At 44.3% G+C, this 17,906-nt stretch overlaps 1 pseudogene; it reads left to right on the top strand.

Annotated features, from left to right (window-relative positions):
* Window positions 1-5,344: 5,344 nt before the first annotated feature.
* LOC136174968 (2-acylglycerol O-acyltransferase 2-like) lies at window positions 5,345-16,726 on the top strand (annotated as a pseudogene).
* Window positions 16,727-17,906: the final 1,180 nt, after the last annotated feature.

Here is a 17,906-nt window from a genome sequence, read left to right as displayed (position 1 = left end):
TTACATTTAGATCTTTAATTCATTTTGAGTTTATCTTTGTGTATGGTGTTAGAAAGTGTTCTGGTTTCATTCTTTTACAAGTGGTTGACCAGTTTTCCCAGCATCATTTGTTAAAGAGGTTGTCTTTTTTCCATTGTATATTCTTGCCTCCTTTGTCCAAGATAAGGTGTCCATAGGTATGTGGATTTATCTCTGGGCTTTCTATTTTGTTCCATTGATCTATATTTCTGTCTTTGTGCCAGTACCATACTGTCTTGAGGATTGTGGCTTTGTAGTAGAGCCTGAAGTCAGGCAGGTTGATTCTTCCAGTTCCATTCTTCTTTCTCAAGATTGCTTTGGCTATTTGAGTTTTTTTGTATTTCCATACAAATTATGAAATTGTTTGTTCTAGTTCTGTGAAAAATACCGTTGGTAGCTTGATAGGGATTGCATTGAATCTATAGATTGCTTTGGGTAGTATACTCATTTTCACAATATTGATTCTTCCAATTCACGAACACGGTATGTTTCTCCATCTATTTGTGTCCTCTTTGATTTCTCTCATCAGAGTTTTATAGTTTTCTCTATATAGGTCTTTTGTTTCTTTAGGTAGATATATTCCTAAGTATTTTATTCTTTTTGTTGCAATGGTGAATGGTATTGTTTCCTTTATTTCTCTTTCTGTTTTCTCATTGTTAGTGTATAGGAATGCAAGGGATTTCTGTGTGTTAATTTTATATCCTGCAACTTTACTATATTCATTGATTAGCTCTAGTAATTTTCTGGTAGATTCGTTAGGGTTTTCTATGTATAGGATCATGTCATCTGCAAACAGCGAGAGTTTCACTTCTTCTTTTCCTATCTGGATTCCTTTTCTTTCTTTTTCTGCTCTGATTGCTGTGGCCAAAACTTCCAAAACTATGTTGAATAGTAGTGGTGAGAGTGGGCACCCTTGTCTTGTTCCTGATTTTAGGGGAAATGCTTTCAATTTTTCACCGTTGAGGATATTTGCTGTGGGTTTGTCATATATACCTTTTATTATGCTGAGGTATGTTCCTTCTATTCCTGCTTTCTGGAGCGTTTTTGTCATAAATGGGTGTTGAATTTTGTCAAAGCTTTCTCTGCATCTATTGAGGTAATCATATGGTTTTTATCTTTCAATTTGTTAATGTGGTTTATTACATTGATTGATTTGTGGATATTAAAGAATCCTTGCATTCCTGGGATAAAGCCCACTTGGTCATGATGTCTGATCTTCTTAATATGTTGTTGGATTTTGTTGCTAGAATTTTGTTAAGAATTTTTGTGTTTATGTTCATCAGTGATATTGGCCTGTAGTTTTCTTTTTTTGTGGCATCTTTGTCTGGTTTTGTCATTAGGGTGATGGTGGCCTCATAGATTGAGTTTGGAAGTTTACCTTCCTCTGCAATTTTCTGGAAGAGTTTGAGTAAGATAGGTGTTAGCTCTTCTCTAAATTTTTGGTAGAATTCAGCTGTGAAGCCATCTGGTCCTGGGCTTTTGTTTGCTGGAAGATTTTTGATTACAGTTTCAGTTTCCGTGTTTGTGATGGGTCTGTTAAGATCTATTTCTTCCTGGTTCAGTTTTGGAAAGTTATACTTTTCTAAGAATTTGTCCATTTCTTCTAAGTTGTCTATTTTATTGGCATATAGCTGCGGGTAGTAGTCTCTTATGATCCTTTGTATTTCAGTGTTGTCTGTTGTGATCTCTCCATTTTCATTTGTAATTTTGTTCATTTGGTTCTTCTCCCTTTGTTTCTTGATGAGTCTGACTAACAGCTTGTCAACTTTATTTATCTTTTCAAAAAACCAGCTTTTAGCTTTGTTGATTTTTGCTATGGTGTCTTTTGTTTCTTTTGCATTTATTTCTGCTCTAATTTTTAAGACTTCTTTCCTTCTACTAACCCTGGGGTTCTTCATTTCTTCCTTCTCTAGTTGCTTTAGGTGTAGAGTTAGGTTATTAATTTGACTTTTTTCTTGTTTCTTGAGGTAAGCCTGTATTGCTATGAACCTTTCCCTTAGCACTGCTTTTACAGTGTCCCATAGGTTTTGGATTGTTGTGTTTTCATTTTCATTCATTTCTATGTATATTTTAATTTTTTCTATGATTTGCTGGTTATTCAGAAGCATGTTATTTAGCCTCCATATGTTGGAATTTTTAATAGTTTTTTTTTTTCCTGTAATTGAGATCTAATCTCACTGCATTGTGGTCCGAAAAGATGACTGGAATGATTTCAATTTTTTTGAATTTACCAAGGCTGATTTATGGCCCAGGATGTGATCTATTCTGGAGAAGGTTCCGTGTGCACTTGAGAAAAAGGTGAAATTGATTGTTTGGGGGTGAAATGTCCTATAGATATCAATTGGGTCTATCTGGTCCATTGTGTCATTCAAAGTTTGTGTTTCCTTGTTAATTTTCTGTTTAGTTGATCTATCCATAGGTGTGAGTGGGGTATTAAAGTCTCCCACTATTATTGTGTTATTGTTAATTTCCCCTTTCATACTTGTTAACATTTGCCTTACATATTGTGGTGCTCCTTTGTTGGGTGCATATATATTTATAATTGTTATATCTTCTTCTTGGATTGATCCTTTGATCATTATGCAGTGTCCTTCTTTGTCTCTTTTCACAGCCTTTATTTTAAAGCCTATTTTATCTGATATGAGTATTGTGACTCCTGCTTTCTTTTGGTCTCCATTTGCATGAAATATTTTTTCCCAGACCTTCACTTTCAGTCTGTATGTGACTGTTGTTTCGAGGTGGGTCTCTCATAGACAGCATATATAGGGGTCTTGCTCTTATATCCATTCAGCCAGTCTTCGTCCTTTGGTTGTGGCATTCAACCCATTTACATTTAAGTTAATTATTGATGACTATGGTCCTGTCGCCATCATTTCACTTTCATTAAGAGGCTTCTTAGTTCTTTTTCACTTTCAGCCATAAGGGTGGTGTCATCTACATATCTGAGGTAATTGATATTTCTCTCGGCAATCTTGATTCCAGCTTGTGCTTCATCTAGTCCGGGAATTCTCATGATATACCCTGCATATAAGTTAATTGAGCAAGATGACAATATACAGCATTGCTGTACTACAGTCCTGATTTGGAACCAGTCTGTTGTTCCATGTCCAATTCTAACTGTTGCTTTTTGACATGCATACAGATTTCTCAGAAGGCAGGTCAGGTGGTCAGTATTCCCATCTCATTAAGAAATGTCCACAATTTGTTGTGATCCACATGGTCTAAAGCTTTGGCATAGTCAATAAAGCATAAGTAGATGTTTTTTTGGAATTGACTTTCTTTTTTGATGATCCAGTGGATGTTGGGAATTTGATCTCTTGTTTCCTCTGCTCTTTCTAAATCTAGCTTGAACATCTGGAAGTTCATAGTTCACAGTTCAGGTACTGTTGAAGCCTAATTGGAGAATTTTGAGTATTACTTTGAAAGTGTGTTAGATGCATGCAATTTGTGTTTGAATTTGTGTTGAATGCGTGCAACGAATGTTTGAACATTCTTTGGCATTGCCTTTCTGTGGGATTGGAATGAAAACTGACGTTTCCAGTCCTGTGGCCACTGCTTTGATTGTAGTGATGTTTCCTAAGGCCCACTTGACTTTGTATTCCAGGATGTTCGCTCTAGGTGAGTGATCATACCACTGTGGTTATGTGGGTCATGAAGATCTTTTTTGGATAGTTCTTCCGTGTTTTCTTGCCACTTCTTCTTAATATCTTCTGCTTCTGTTAGGTCTACACCCCAGCAAATAAAATGTCTGACTACAGAGAGAATCAGAGAAGATATGTATCTGGACACTGCATTTATTCTGGTCTAAGTCTACATTGTTGCTACAGTTTTGTGCAAAGGCCTGGCACTACTGCTCCTTAGCTTGTGCAATCAGATACCCAGCAGTCCCTCTGGCTTATGAGTCTGTGGGAGGAATAAGGGCACAGGGACTGGGACCAGCGTGAACTTTGTCATCACAGTCCATCAGAGTGGCTGGCTGTGGTGGTGGAAAGCAGCTTTCCATCGCAAGAGACATTAAAGCAATAAAGAGTAGAGCATGAACTTGATGAAATGATATTGAATGACTTGTAAACATTTTCAAGTATACTCACTACCATTAGGAAAGCACTGTAACCACAGTGAAATTTCCAAGGCACCTGGGCCATCAGCCATGAAAGGCAGCGTCATAAGCACTGGATGACCAGGATATCCCTGTGTGACCACTTTGGAAAGCTCTGTGGCTATGTGGAGACTGTAGCAAGGGCAGGTGAGGGGAAGTCAAGTTCAGTTTTAGACAGGATGTGATGGAGGTGTCTAGCCGACTAACAGAGAGGATGTCAAGTACCCACCTACATAGTCAAATCTGGAGTTTGTGGGGAAGTCAGGGCTAGAGATACATTTTAGAAGTGTTCGTCCTGTAGACAGAATCCATGACCATGAGCCTGGAGGAGGTCTCTGCGGGAGGTGGGTGGGGGGAGGGTGGAGAGATGAAGGAAGGTCCAAGGACTGAGGGGACAGAAGGGCCCTGAAACACTTAGCCTGGTGAAGAATAAGAGCCACCACGGAGACCCAGAGGTAGATGGACGGGCAGGAGGGAAACCAGGGGAGTCGTGTCCAGAGATCAAAAGTTTCAAGGAGGAGGGAAGAAACAGTTGTGTCTGAGGCTGCTGAGAGGTCAAAATGAGAGCTGAGCATTGGTCACTGTATTCAGCAGTGTGGAGGCCAGTGGTGAACTCGTCAAGGATAGTTCCATGGAACAGTGGCATCTGAAGTCTGGAAAGGGGAGGACAGAATGGAGGAGAGGGCATGGGAATCAGACCGCTCTTCCCTGAGTTTTGCTGTCCAGGCAAACTGAGGAAAAGTCAGCCAGATGGAGGATATAGATACTGGGGTCTAGAGGTATTTATATGGGAGCTTGAACTTCTTATTTGTAAAGGGGAACCATGGTCCTGGCAGGTGAATGGAGACAATTACTGCAGCCAAATAGTTGAGTAAGTGTAAAAAGGGCAGGATTGCCCTATACTTGCTGCTTTATTTGCCAAGTAATGGGCAAGATTTGAGCAAAGGTGATCTGGCAGATAATGTATTGCCTGAAGAGTCCACTGCACTTGTCTTCCTCTGTAGTAAGTTTAGTCCAGGCAAGTTGATTTTAAATATTTCACCTAGAATACTGTTCCCTGCCAGGGTAGATGCAATGAGACTCTATGGCTGGCTGGACACCAATCTCCCTACCACCCCCCACCCCACCCACAGAAGCTTAACAAACTCTGGCAGCAACAAATCCCAGCAGGTGTCTCAGACCACACTGGAGCTCAGAGAGGCCTCCAGAGGAAGCAGAGGAATCAGCATGGTGGAGTTTGTACCTTTGATTGTGCCACTGGAATGCAGGCTGCAGACCTTCGCGGTCCTGCAGTTGATCTTCTGTTACTTGGCCCTGCGTAAGGAAAGCCGAGATGGATTTGGGAGGTCATGGGCACCTGCCACTTCAGGTGCACATGGTGCATTGAAGGGGGAAAGATACAGGTCCTAAGGTGGATGCTGCACCTAGTTTCTGGGGATAATCTGGGCTGAGGGACATCTTGCTCACGTGGCCTTGGGGGAGCTTTTCCAGCATGAGTGTGTGTCTGACTGTCAATGCCCACCTCAGCCCATCCTGGGACCTCAAGTGTCCAGAGGCAGACAAAGAGGCAAGTAACCTTGGGCCTGGAGATAGAAGGAGAGCAGCTGAGAAAGGGCATCCAGCCACTCTGATGCAAGGAACAGTAGCTTTTATCTTGTCCCTTATCTCAAGGACAAAGGGGATCCCCAGGAGGGTTTTAGGTAAAGGAGTGACAAGGTCCAATCTGTGGGTGACAAACTGTAATTTACAGGTCTTTTGTGTTGGTATGTTGGGGAAGAAAGACGACAGGGAGCAGTTGTTAGGAAATCAGATTTGGGTCTGCCTGTGGGAACACAGTAAAGCTCCTGTACTGACACTGGGTTGTGGTGAAAGAAAGTGCAGGCTTTATTGCAGGGACCAAGGAAGGAGTCCAGGGAACTTAGGCTCAAAATGACTGGAATCTCTTCGATTGCCAGGGAATGGTGTCTAGAGACTGGGTGAGGTAAAGATGCTGGGTACATGATCAGCCCCTAGAGAATCATCTGATTGCTTGGTGGTCAGCAACTTGGAGTCACCATCATCAACTTTCTGGTGTCCTCTGGTCTGAGTCTATGGGCTGGTGAGCAACTTCTTCCACCTATTGGGAAAACTGTATCTGCAAAACTGCTCTGTGATGAGTCTCAATATTATCTATAGTTCTTGGGAACAAACTAAAAGTGTTTAAATTTATGGAATGGTTAAAGTGTTATTTATTTTCTTGCTTGACTGTTTTCTTTCTATGTTTATGATTTCTGTTAATAATTTTATTTTTGAAATTTGGTGAAGGCTTAGGCAGCTGAAGATTTACTACAAATAAGGGGCAGGCAGAGGACAGGAGGGATCTTCCCCAGGAAGGCTATATAGATCTGGTAAAATTACAAGGTCTCAGTCTACAACAGGGGTCCCCATGTAGACCCATGAGTGAAAACCAGCCCCCTGATTGTTTTTGTGTTTGTACAGCCCATGAGTGAAGTATGGTTTTTTCATTTTAAATGTTTGCATTTTAAATGATTCTCTGCCTATGCAATATCCTCCAAGTTGCCTCTTGAACCACAGTGTCTGAAATACTTAAAATTTGGCTTGAAAAAGATTACTTACCCTGGACTAGGGAGGCTGGCAGTAGGTGGAGAGAAGGGGCTCTCTTCCAAAGATATTAGGAGATGAATCTACCAGGCAGAGTGTACAGGCCTTCAGGAAAGTAAGTTTTCCCAGAAGGCCAGTAAGCATTGCACATATACTGAACAGATGGTACATGCTGGCCTAGTGCAGTTGTTTGAGGATGGGCGAAGATGTGGCCTGAAAGGTCAACAAGGACGTGTTACTGAGGACTCAGGCTCCAGCAACAAATACTTTCCAGTGGGTTACTTGTTTAATGTGTTTCTTTCCTCTTCTCTGTAATTGACACACTCACGCAGGAAGGTAGTTCAGTTCAGTCACTCAGTCATGTCCTACTATTTGTGACTCCATGAACTTCAGCAGGCCAGTCCTTCCTGTCCATCACCAACTCCCGAAGTTTACTCAAACTCATGTCCATTGAGTCGGTGATGCCATCCAACTATCTCATCCTCTGTTGTCCCCTTCTCGTCCCTCCTTCAATCTTTCTCATCATCAGGGTCTTTTCCAGTGAGTCAGTTCTTCGCATCATGTGGCCAAAGTATTGGAGTTTTAGCTTCAACACCAGTCCTTCCATTGAATATTAAGGACTGATTTCCTTTAGGATGGACTGCTTGGATCTCCTTGCAGTCTAAGGGACTCTTAAGAGTCTTCTCCAACACCGCAGTTTAAAGGCATCAATTCTTCGGGGCTCAGATTTCTTTATAGTCCAACTCTCACATCCATACATGACTACTGGAAAAACTATAGCTTATACTAGATGAACCTTTGTTGACAAAGTAATGTCTCTGCTTTTAACTTGCTGTCTAGCTTGATCTTAACTTTCCTTACAAGAAATAAGCGTCTTTTAATTTGATGGCTGCAGTTACCATCTACAGTGATTTTAGAGCCCCCCAAAATAAAGCCATCCACTGTTTCCACTGTTTCCCCATCTATTTGCCATGAAATGATGGGACCAGATGCTATGATCTTAGTTTTCTGAATGCTGAGCTTTAAGCCAACTTTTTCACTCTCCTCTTTCACTTTCATCAAGAAGCTCTTTAGTTCTTCACTTTCTGCCTTCAGGGTGGTGTTATCTGCATTTCTGAGGTTAAAGAGGGAGTGATGGAGATAAGAGAGTGAGGGAGATGTTTAGATGGGGGAGTTTCTGATCAAGTAGAAATGCCCACAGTTTTAAATTCTTTTTTTGGACTGAAAAACAAATGTATGCTATTTTAACACATGGAAACAAAATGTGTGTTCTAAAAGTCATAGACTTTCCCCAAATCCTACCCTACAATGAATCGTTATTAACAACTGGTTTTATTCTCTCAAGTTGGAAGGAAGATGGAGCAGGACAGTAAGCTCCTTTCAAATAACTGGTGTTGTTCTCATCTGCATCTCCATCTCCTAGAAGAGTTAGTGTTGATAAATGCTTGTTGAATGAATGAATGTTGGGAGCAGGATATGGACATAATGGTAGAATTGAAACCACCAATCATCCTACTAGCTTTCTGTATGACGTTAGCTAACCTGAATACCCTCTCTGGGTCTCGGTAAAGTGGGATCTTACATCCTTCCTTCTTGGTGTTATGAGGGGAAAGCAGGCATTTCCTTTCTTAGGAACTGCAAATACACCCAAGTTTGGATTTTGCCTGCTGACAGTCGTTAAAGGAGACGCCAGAGTGAGGGAGGTGTTTAGATGGGGGAGTTCTTTCAGATCAAGTAGAAATGCCCACATTTTAAAATTCTTTTTTCTGACTGAAAAACAAATACATGCTATTTAACACATCGAAACAAAATGTGTTCTGAAAGTCAAAGATTTCCTCCAAATCCTACCCCACAATGAACCACTATTAAAAACTGGTTTTATTCTCTCTACCTGGATGGAAGTTCTAGTTTCATGGGTACAGAGGTTCAGTTTATTTTTCTATTTTTATTTTTTTTAGAGGTTCAGTTTATGAAGATGCAAAGAGTTCTGAGATGAAGGCTGGTATTGTTTCCACAACAATGTGAATTAATTTAATGCTGCCAAATTGACGGTCAAAAATCATTTCTAGTATATGTCCAGGAGGGGGATTGCTGGGTCCTATTGTATTCTAATAGTTTTATAAGAAATCTCCATACTGTTCTCCATAAGGCCTCTGTCATGAGCTCATAGTTTGAAAAGATACAGTCTCCCGAATGTTCATAACAGCACATTTACAATAGCTAGGACATGGAAGCCACCTAAATATCCATTAGAGTAATGCATAAAGAAGATTCAGTAAAACAGGCAATGGAATATTACTCAGTCATAAAAAGGAACATATTAATGCCATTTTCAATAACATGTGTGGACCTAGCCATTGTCAAACTAAGTGAAGATAGCCAAAGAAAGAAAAAAATATTACGTGATATCACTTATATGCAGAATCAAAAAAGAGGTACAGATGTACTTATTTACTAAACAGAAGTAGGAAAAACCTATGGTTACCAGGGGATAATGGGGAAGGATTAAATGGGAAATTTGGATTGATAAATAACACTACTGTGTATATAGTAGATAACAATAAGAATCTGCTATATAGCACAGGGATCTCTACTCAATGCTCTGTGATGATCTGTATAGGAAAGGAATTAAGAAAAAAAAAAAAACAGAGTCGATATGTCTATGAGTTTAACAGGTCTACTTTCTTACACAACTTAAACTAATACAACATGTACAAAAACTATACTGTAATGAAAACTTAAAAAAAAACAAAACCAAGGAGTCATTTCAATGACTCGTATGTGTTAAACATATTTTACTATCGTTAAAATTGAAAAGACAAAACAAAGTGCTCCAAACACAACTCTGAAGCCAGCACCAGGAGGGCAGGAATTCCTGTCCGTTGTCCACAGCTGCAGTTACGCAACACCAGCACCCGACACGCTGTAGGTGCTCTGCAGAAAGCGAGGCTCTGTGAGCCCCAGCCTATTTGGATTTATGCATTTTGCTTCTGTTCAGTCTCGGCTTCCCCTGTGCCTCAGCACTAAAGAAACTGCCTGCAATGCAGGAGCTACAGGAGATGTGGTTTTGATCCCTGGGTCTGGAAGATACTCTAGAGGAGCATGGAAACTGACTCCAGTATTCTTGCCTGGAGAATCCCATGAACAGTAGAGCCTGGAGGGCTACAGTTCACAGGGCAAAGAGTCCTGTGGAAGTGGGCCAGGTAGAAAGAATACCTTTTCTCTGGGGTTCTAAAGAAAGGATACCAGAAAGAGTTCATCCTGTCACATCTCCATCAGGTATTTATCGAGCATCTGGTGAATACAGACAGAAAAGAAAGTGGAGGGGGAAGACCCAAATGAGTAAGCAATCTGGTGCAATGGGAAACTGCAAACTGAAATTTGAAATTAGGCCAACTGGTTTCAAATCCAGGCTCTCACTGTGACACTGGTGGTGTTGACTGCATTCTCTCCTCCTTGATGTCTTGGGAAGCTGGTCTCTTCCTTCTAGGGTGAGGGCTGGACTGGACAGTGCTGCTAGAGCTGGGTATATGGGGAGAGCTCGTTCCTTCATACCTCTGAAAACTGCTTCGCTTCTCAGACTTGATCTGCTGCATAGTCTTCATTGACCTCCTGTTCACAAGATGGATGATCAGTATCCTGTATGCGATCTGGTGGTACCTGGATCGAGACACGTCATGGCAGGGGGGGCAGGCAGAGTGCTTTCATAAGGCACTGGACCATATGGAAGCACACGAAGGACTATTTCCCCGTCTCGGTGAGTATGGGACTGACTAGGGAATGGTCAGGATAATAGTCCCCACGTGTCCATGGGGATGTCTGACCCTGTGTTCAGTGAGCAGAATACTGGCCAGGAGCAGAAGACAGGCTTCTACCACTATTAGGGGAAGAATCAGCTTCTGTCTGACTATGGTTGTCTGACTTCAGTGAGGTGAGACCACTGTGACAAGTGATGTATGAACAGGATTTGAGGAACCCAGCAGGCCTTGTAGTGCAGCACACTTATGTATCTTACAGGTGTAAATCCCTCAACCGTCTAAGTTTTGGTAAAGGAATCTGTAATGAAAACAAGATTTTTGAGCTGTGGTTGACACTTTATCAGATTATGATACTGATACCCTGAGAGGGAAGAAGATGTGAGCAAGGATATAGAGCAGGTTCTTTTACTGCTTTTAAAGTGTGTGCATTAGCTTGAGGTTAGAAACAAAGCAGAGAGCCCTCAGGATGTATCCTGCCCTTGTGTGTTTAATATGTTGTGTGTCCTTGGACAGAGATTTGCTCATTCTGAATCTCAGTTTCCCCAGGGATCCACTGAACAGTCTAATTCTTCCTGTTCTGCCTATCTCTTAATCTCTGATCCCTGGCTCATGGTACCTCATGTCCATTTTGTACACTGGACCCTGGACCCAAGAATCAGTCCTTAGGGATGCAGGCCCCTGAATTTCAGTGAACTGACTTTTGCTCCATTCTGAATCCAAGACAGGCTAAACCCTTGGATGTAAGCAGTTGTGATGGTTGATTATCTAGTGGGGCTAGGAAGAGGAAGGCAATGAGGACACAGAGAGAAACCAGACAGGGACAGGTGGCCCTTTATGGACACAGTATACAAGAATGTATATGGTGTCACCTCTGGGAGTGGACATCATAGGTTCTAATACGGGTCTGCAATGTGCCAATGGTATGACCTTAGGTGAGTTACACATGCTCTATGAGCTTCACGTTCTTCATGTGTAAAGTGGAGATGCTGCCACATACATCACTGGGTTGTGTGGATTCCATGAGACATCAGGTGATCCTGGGGCTTCTGAGGACAGCATCTGTCTTGCCTATCGCCCCTGGAACTGTTGTCATTTGTACATCCGGCAGAAAAACTCTGCTGAGAGTCTCTGGGCCTGTCTTATCTATGTCTATTCTGTCTCTCCTGTAGCCTGGTATCTCCTCCAGAGGATTTCCCAAGTAAGACACTGTTGACTTTGTGGAAAGTGAACCTGATTTGCCGAGACTTCATGAGCAGAATGTTCAGGACTGTAGGGCCCTGCAGTGCTTGGCAACAGCTGCAGACGGTGGGCAGTACCACTGAACAGCCAGTAGAGGGAGGGATGACTTGCACTTTCACCACCGGGTCCTGGACTGTCCCTCTGTTCTGGACTGAGGCCCTCAGGAGGTGCTGCAGCAAACAGATTCTGGACAACTTCCAAGTCATCCGCTCAACTTAACAGAGCAGGCCCTGCAGGGATCTTTGGTTGGCAGTGGATAGGGGGTTCAGGGAGTCTCTACTGTCTACTGAAAAGACGTGTACAAGCTTAAAGATGTCAGGTGTGTTATTCTGAGGACTGTATTCAGAGATAGCCTCTCAGAAATTTCTGAGGAGCTGCTCTGAAAGGGAAGGGAGAAGTCAGTACTTATGGGGCTTTGTTGGAAAAAATAAAACAAAACAACCCATGTAGCTAAGCATCAAAAGATTACTGTCAGTGAAAAAGCAGACATCTACAGTTAAGGATTTTCATGTTTTTCTACATATGGGGAGACACAAAATCTGGGCTCACTGCAATATTTCCTGTGATGTGCATGCTCACTCTCTGTGACCAGTATCCTATTTTTCTCCATCCTGAATTCCTTTCAAGGTCCATTGTCAGTTGCAGCAACAGTGCCTGGTGGCTTAAAGGCAAGCAAGCAGCATTCCTTGTCCTAAAAACTGTGCTCGGGCTACTCCACATCACAAGTTTTTATTCTGTGATTCTACCAGCTAGGGCCTAATGATAGAGTTTCTAGAGAGCTTAGGAGACTACTTCTGAGCACTGGAGCTTTCTAAATGCACCCAGTGGGCTTCCCACAGAGCTAATGCAGAATCAAGCAGTGTTTCCCCGAGGACAATTGATTCCCTCTCATTCTGAAGATCAGTTCAGGAGCTGGGTTTCTGTGTAAGATTTCATTGTCCAGGAAAGCAGTGTCTACCCAGGCCAAGGCCTGAGCAGGGTGCGGTGCTACGGGCAGGCTGTGACCTGGTATCAGGAAGTGCTGCAGACATGACAGGACACCTCCCTGACCCCTCTCCACCCACACCTGCAGGCATCACTAGAGACTTCATGGCCCTGCTCCCAACCTCTACCTTCAGCACCCTGGGATCTCTTACACTGAGTCACAGGGACTCAGGGATCCAGCTCTTTATCCAGGATGGAACTCCAGATGCCACAAAACTTGGTAAGAGACTCACTCCCTCCTGTGCTGGCTCCTTCCTTCTAGACAGGCTCTGCCTGGAAGAAGTATCCCTTCATATAGGACATTGGCTTGTCTCCAGTCTTCTTCCCAAGAGTCCTACCTCTACCTTGGGCAGGGGTCTTCCTTCCCAGGCAAGTGGCATTGGTCATCCATTCTTGGGTCTGTAATCTCCCTCTTTATTCCATAGCCTCCAAGAGCATCTCCTTTGCCCCATGCTTCCGCCAGGGTCAAGGATATTCAGACAGGCCATCTCTCATCACAGGACACTCACATGGGGTGTGGTAGCACTTGGGCACAGGGGACACATAGAGGAGGTTAGCACAGAAACATAACAGGGAGACCGGAGCAGGGGTGGGGGGTAATTAGGTGCAGCCCCGATTCACCAACTTGCTGTCCCTACAGCTGGTGAAGACTGCTGAGTTGACCCTGCCGGAACTACATCGCTGGCTTCCACCCTCATGGGGTCCTTGCCACTGGAGCTTTTACCAACCTGTGCACGGAGGGCACAGGTTTCTCCTCATTTTCTCCAGACATCCGCTCGCATCTGATGATTCTGCACTGGAGTTTCTGGGTCCCTGTCTTCATGTCAGTGGGTGAGTCCTGCCACTCTTTCTATCCCAGGAAGATGAGGGCTGCAGGCATGAGGAAGGGTTTTAAGGAAGGCGGCCAATTGTTCTCTACTTCTTCTAAGTGAATGTGCACTAGACAAGGAGATGAGACCCAAAGAAGCATTTTCCATTCTTCTGTGCTCATGAACTTGGCAGGAGTCTTGGGAAAAGGGGTAACATTCAGTGCCTGTCATCGGGGGACTCCCAGTTCGAGAGTGGGGGAGAGCCCAAGTCACACTCCTGATCCATGCTTGCCGCCTTCACACTGTACGTGACCACCTTCCTCTCTTCCCAGGGCTGGTCTCATCAGACGAGGAGAGTGCTGCTCACATTCTGAGCAGGAAAGGAGGCGGCAACCTGCTATCCATCATTGTTGGGGGCGTCCAGGAGTCACTGGATGCCAGGCTTGGAACCTACAAGCTGGTACTGCGGAACCGCAAGGGCTTCATCAGGCTCGCCCTGACGCACGGGTATTGGGGAGAGGGCTCTGGGTTCAACTGGAGATTGGCAAGGAATGTAGTTTGGAGGGAAGACTGCAGAGGCAAATGCAGAACCTATTTTGGCAGGCAGAGTCTCCAGTCATTAACAATGAATACTGTATATTGGTGATAGATGCACTGTCTCAGGCCCACATACCCAGAGAAGATTCTGGAAGGAAGATGTTGTATCTAAAGGATTAAGTCTCAAAGGTCATATTGCTGACATCTCTCATTACATCAGAGATCTAGGAACTCTGGGAGAATGGAGCTTGGGACATAACTTAAAGCTATTCTCCTATCTTTAAATATCTGTGAAGAATACAAAGTTAATGGGAAGAGATTTTCCGAAAATGTCTGCAGAGGTTTTAAATCTGGGAGGAATCTCTGCAGTATTCTGGTTTGTCTTATGATCCTGTAACCAGAAAGGGTTAATCTTGAACTTGTGCTGGACCTTCTTCTCTAACTTTAACCCTCATCTTGCAGCTTTTGTTACTGTGGGAACCCATAATGGGCTGCCTAAGGAAGACAACCTGAGCTGCCCTCCTCTAGAGGACTGTAAGGAAGTGAAACTAACACATTCCTCTGCCTGAGGCTCACCATTCTATTAGACATTTGCAAGGATCAAATCATCTTCTTAGTTTGTTTCCTCACCTATATCCCAATCGATGATCCATAAAGAACTTGGCAACCTGGCCCTTCAGGATGGTTATTTGGAGACACTAGCCTGCCGTCTTCTTGGTCATCCACTCCGAATAAAGTCCTTTCCTCGTCCCAACACTTCGTCTCAGACTCAGCGGCCTATCTTGTGGCAAGCAGAGAGAGCATGGACTCAGAAAAAGTCCGAGTGCCAGTCATTGGCCCTGAGAAGAGCCATGAACCACTTGAAGTTATAAAAGAGGGCCGAGGCAGGTCTGTGAGACACCCAAGGTCTTCTACTTTTGTCCCAGGGCTCTGTCCTCTGCTCCAGTTCCTGATCACTAGGTCTCTTCAGGAGGCTAGGGGACCAGCTTGTGCCTTCTTGCCCCTCCACATGCCCTCTCTCCTGTCTCCCTCTAGGGCAGCTCTGGTGCCGATCTTCTCCTTTGGGGAGAATGACATACATGACCAGGTTGAGAACTCTCGGGGTTCCTGGTTGCGATGGTTCCAGGACCGACTTCACAAGAGCACTAGGGTTCCTTCCCTCTCTTCTATGACCGTGGAGTCTTCCAGTACAGCTCTGGTCTTATGCCCTACCACCGACCCATTACGACTGTGGGTGAGCCTAGACCCGGGCTGGGAAGGGGAGGTGTTACAGAGTAAGAGGCCTGAGCTTGTGCTGCAAGAGGACATGGATCAGTACACCCTTGACATTGTGGAGGACACTTTCTGGTGTGTGAAACAGACACACAGGCAAGCAACCCTATGAAAGGCAGTCTAGAATGAGAAGAATAACAAGGACACAAAGGTCACTGGCCACTACTAATTACTGAGACACTGCAGTGTGTCAGACACTGTGCTGAGTCCTCAGCAAATATATGCAATATATATATGCAAAGATAATGCAGCAGCTTATTTTTCCCAACTTGTGAATAGGACTCTCATCCCCATTTTATTGATTGCAAACCTAGATCCACAGAGAGATCACCCAGCATTCCAAGAGGTCACCCTCCCTTTGGTAACAAGGTTGAGGTTTGATAAGAATATTTGCCTTTTTATTATGCAAGACAACGAGGGTTTAATTCTGACCACAGGGCCCAATGACAGTAACTGGTGAAGGTGGATACGAGGCCATGGCAGCTCTGTCAGATCCCTGTGTAAAGTAGCAATCAGCAGTCTCTGAAGGAGAGCCAGAGGGATTTCCTTGTAAATAATGGACTTGGGCTTTAGCCCACAGACTTAGCACTGTCTTTCGACTATTTGCTTTCTTCTTGAATTTCAACTAGGTTCTAATGGGAGAACTAAGAGAGCTGTTCATCTCCACTCACCCAGTCATTTCTTAGTTGAATACAGCCAAACCCCTCTAACCAAACTTTGTTTGCATTATGTGGTAATATTCTAAAGAATGTTTACAGTGCTGCTGCCTCAGGAACATTCCCAAGAGAAGAAGACATGTCAGCTGCTGTCTGATCCACCTCTTCACACAGACACAGTCTCTTCCAATCATGGCCTCCGAGACTCCAAATCCAATTTTCCCAGAGGCTAAGAGCCCATCCCCAGGGCTTACACCCTGGTACTGATTTCTTCCTGGCTATGTGACCTTGAACAAGTTATTTAACCCTCCTGGGTCTCATTTCCTCAGCTGTCCAACAGGAATAATACCAGGCTATATCCCTATAGGATTGATAGGCTAACATAAGAAATAATGCATGCATACCTGCTGGCTGTGCTGTTGATATACAGACTCTTGTAGCTGAGGTAACATCTTAGAATCCATGGCGCAAAATAGAATGGAAAGGGAAGGATTTAGAGTGCTTACCTGCTCAGATGACCATTGTAGTGGGAACAACAAGGTCCCTGTGCATTCAGTGGTTCCGGCTCTGAGCCAGCACGCACCTCTATGTCTTACAGTGGGGAAGCCCATTGAGGTGCAGAGGACACCACATAACTCCCAGGAGGAGGTGGAGAGGTTTCACCAGCGCTACATGAAAGAGCTGGAAAATCTCTTCAAAGCCCACAAGCTCAAGCACAACATACTCAGAGACCAACACTTGGAGATCTGCTGAAAGCCACCCAGAGGAGGGGCTCCTCCAAAATGCAGGGCTGGCATAAGGGGTGGATGGAGGGACGTGCTGTGATCCCAGAAGGCATCCTGGAGCTGTCTGTTGAACACATCTCCAGAGCCTTCCCTCACTTCTGCAGCTCTACTCCATGTCAGGCCCCAGGTCACCGCTGGCTCCTGGGAGAGGAGACCAGACTCTGGCATCAGTGATTTCCTCTCCTGCTGTGCCTCCTCTGTAATGGGTCCTCTTCACGTCTGCCCACCTGAGAAATGGGAGAGAAGCTGGGAGAGAATGATGTCTGTGTCTGTGTCCTTTGTGGTCCTGTCACTCAATGAGCAGGACAAAGAACAGGTCCAGTGAGCAGGTTTTTCCTCCTCTGCCTTCAGTGACAGTACAGAAGCCACCAGCAAGTCCAAGGATTACTCCTACAAGCTCCTCCAGCCAAAACCTCCAGATTCAACCAGGCACCTTTGAGTTTCTGAGTCGTCTGAGCCCAGGCTGGAAGCCAGAGAGTCCCATGAGGTGGGGAAGGAGACTTCAGCTCTCTCACTGGCTAAATGACCATGAGCATACCTATTCACCCTTCTTCTGAGTCTCTGTTTTCCTGAGTGACTAAGGTGATCTCTGCCCTCAGCTCTGATGTCACATGAGTTGAGAGCTCCACGAGAAAGCCCCTACTCATCCTTTGTAACTTCGGCCCTGAGCTTGACACAAAAGGGAGGTCCATCAATGTCAGTTTATCAATGGAAGGATTCTGTTTCAGCCTTCTTCTCTTCTTCCACCATACCTCCCAACTGGGAACACTGAGCAAAGCCTCCCATTTAATCCGAGCCTGGCCCTCTAGCCCTGCGGTCATGTTTCCCCTTCCCACATGGTGGATCCAGTGGGCCACAGAAGAGCATATTGCCTCTTCCTCCCTGACCAGTCAGCTCCAAATTATCACCTCTGCCCTGTTGTGTGGGAGACAAGGGGGAGGCTATGTACAGACACAGGGCAGACCAGGAAGAGAAGGAACATGAGGAGTGAATGGTTCTGTGTCTCTGCAAGCAGAGAAGATGAGGATATGCCTCTGATGAGAGGTATTCTGGGCTGCTGGTCAGCGACACACATCATAAGGGAGGGGACAGGATGGGAGCTTAGGGCCAGTACTGTGAGTCCTAACAGCTTTGTGTGAATATAGCTT

The sequence above is a fragment of the Muntiacus reevesi genome, chromosome 9 (assembly GCF_963930625.1).
Source record: "Muntiacus reevesi chromosome 9, mMunRee1.1, whole genome shotgun sequence".
NCBI classification, from domain to species: domain Eukaryota; kingdom Metazoa; phylum Chordata; class Mammalia; order Artiodactyla; family Cervidae; genus Muntiacus; species Muntiacus reevesi.
Note: the sequence above shows the minus strand (reverse complement) of the source record. Positions and strands in the feature narration are given on the sequence as shown.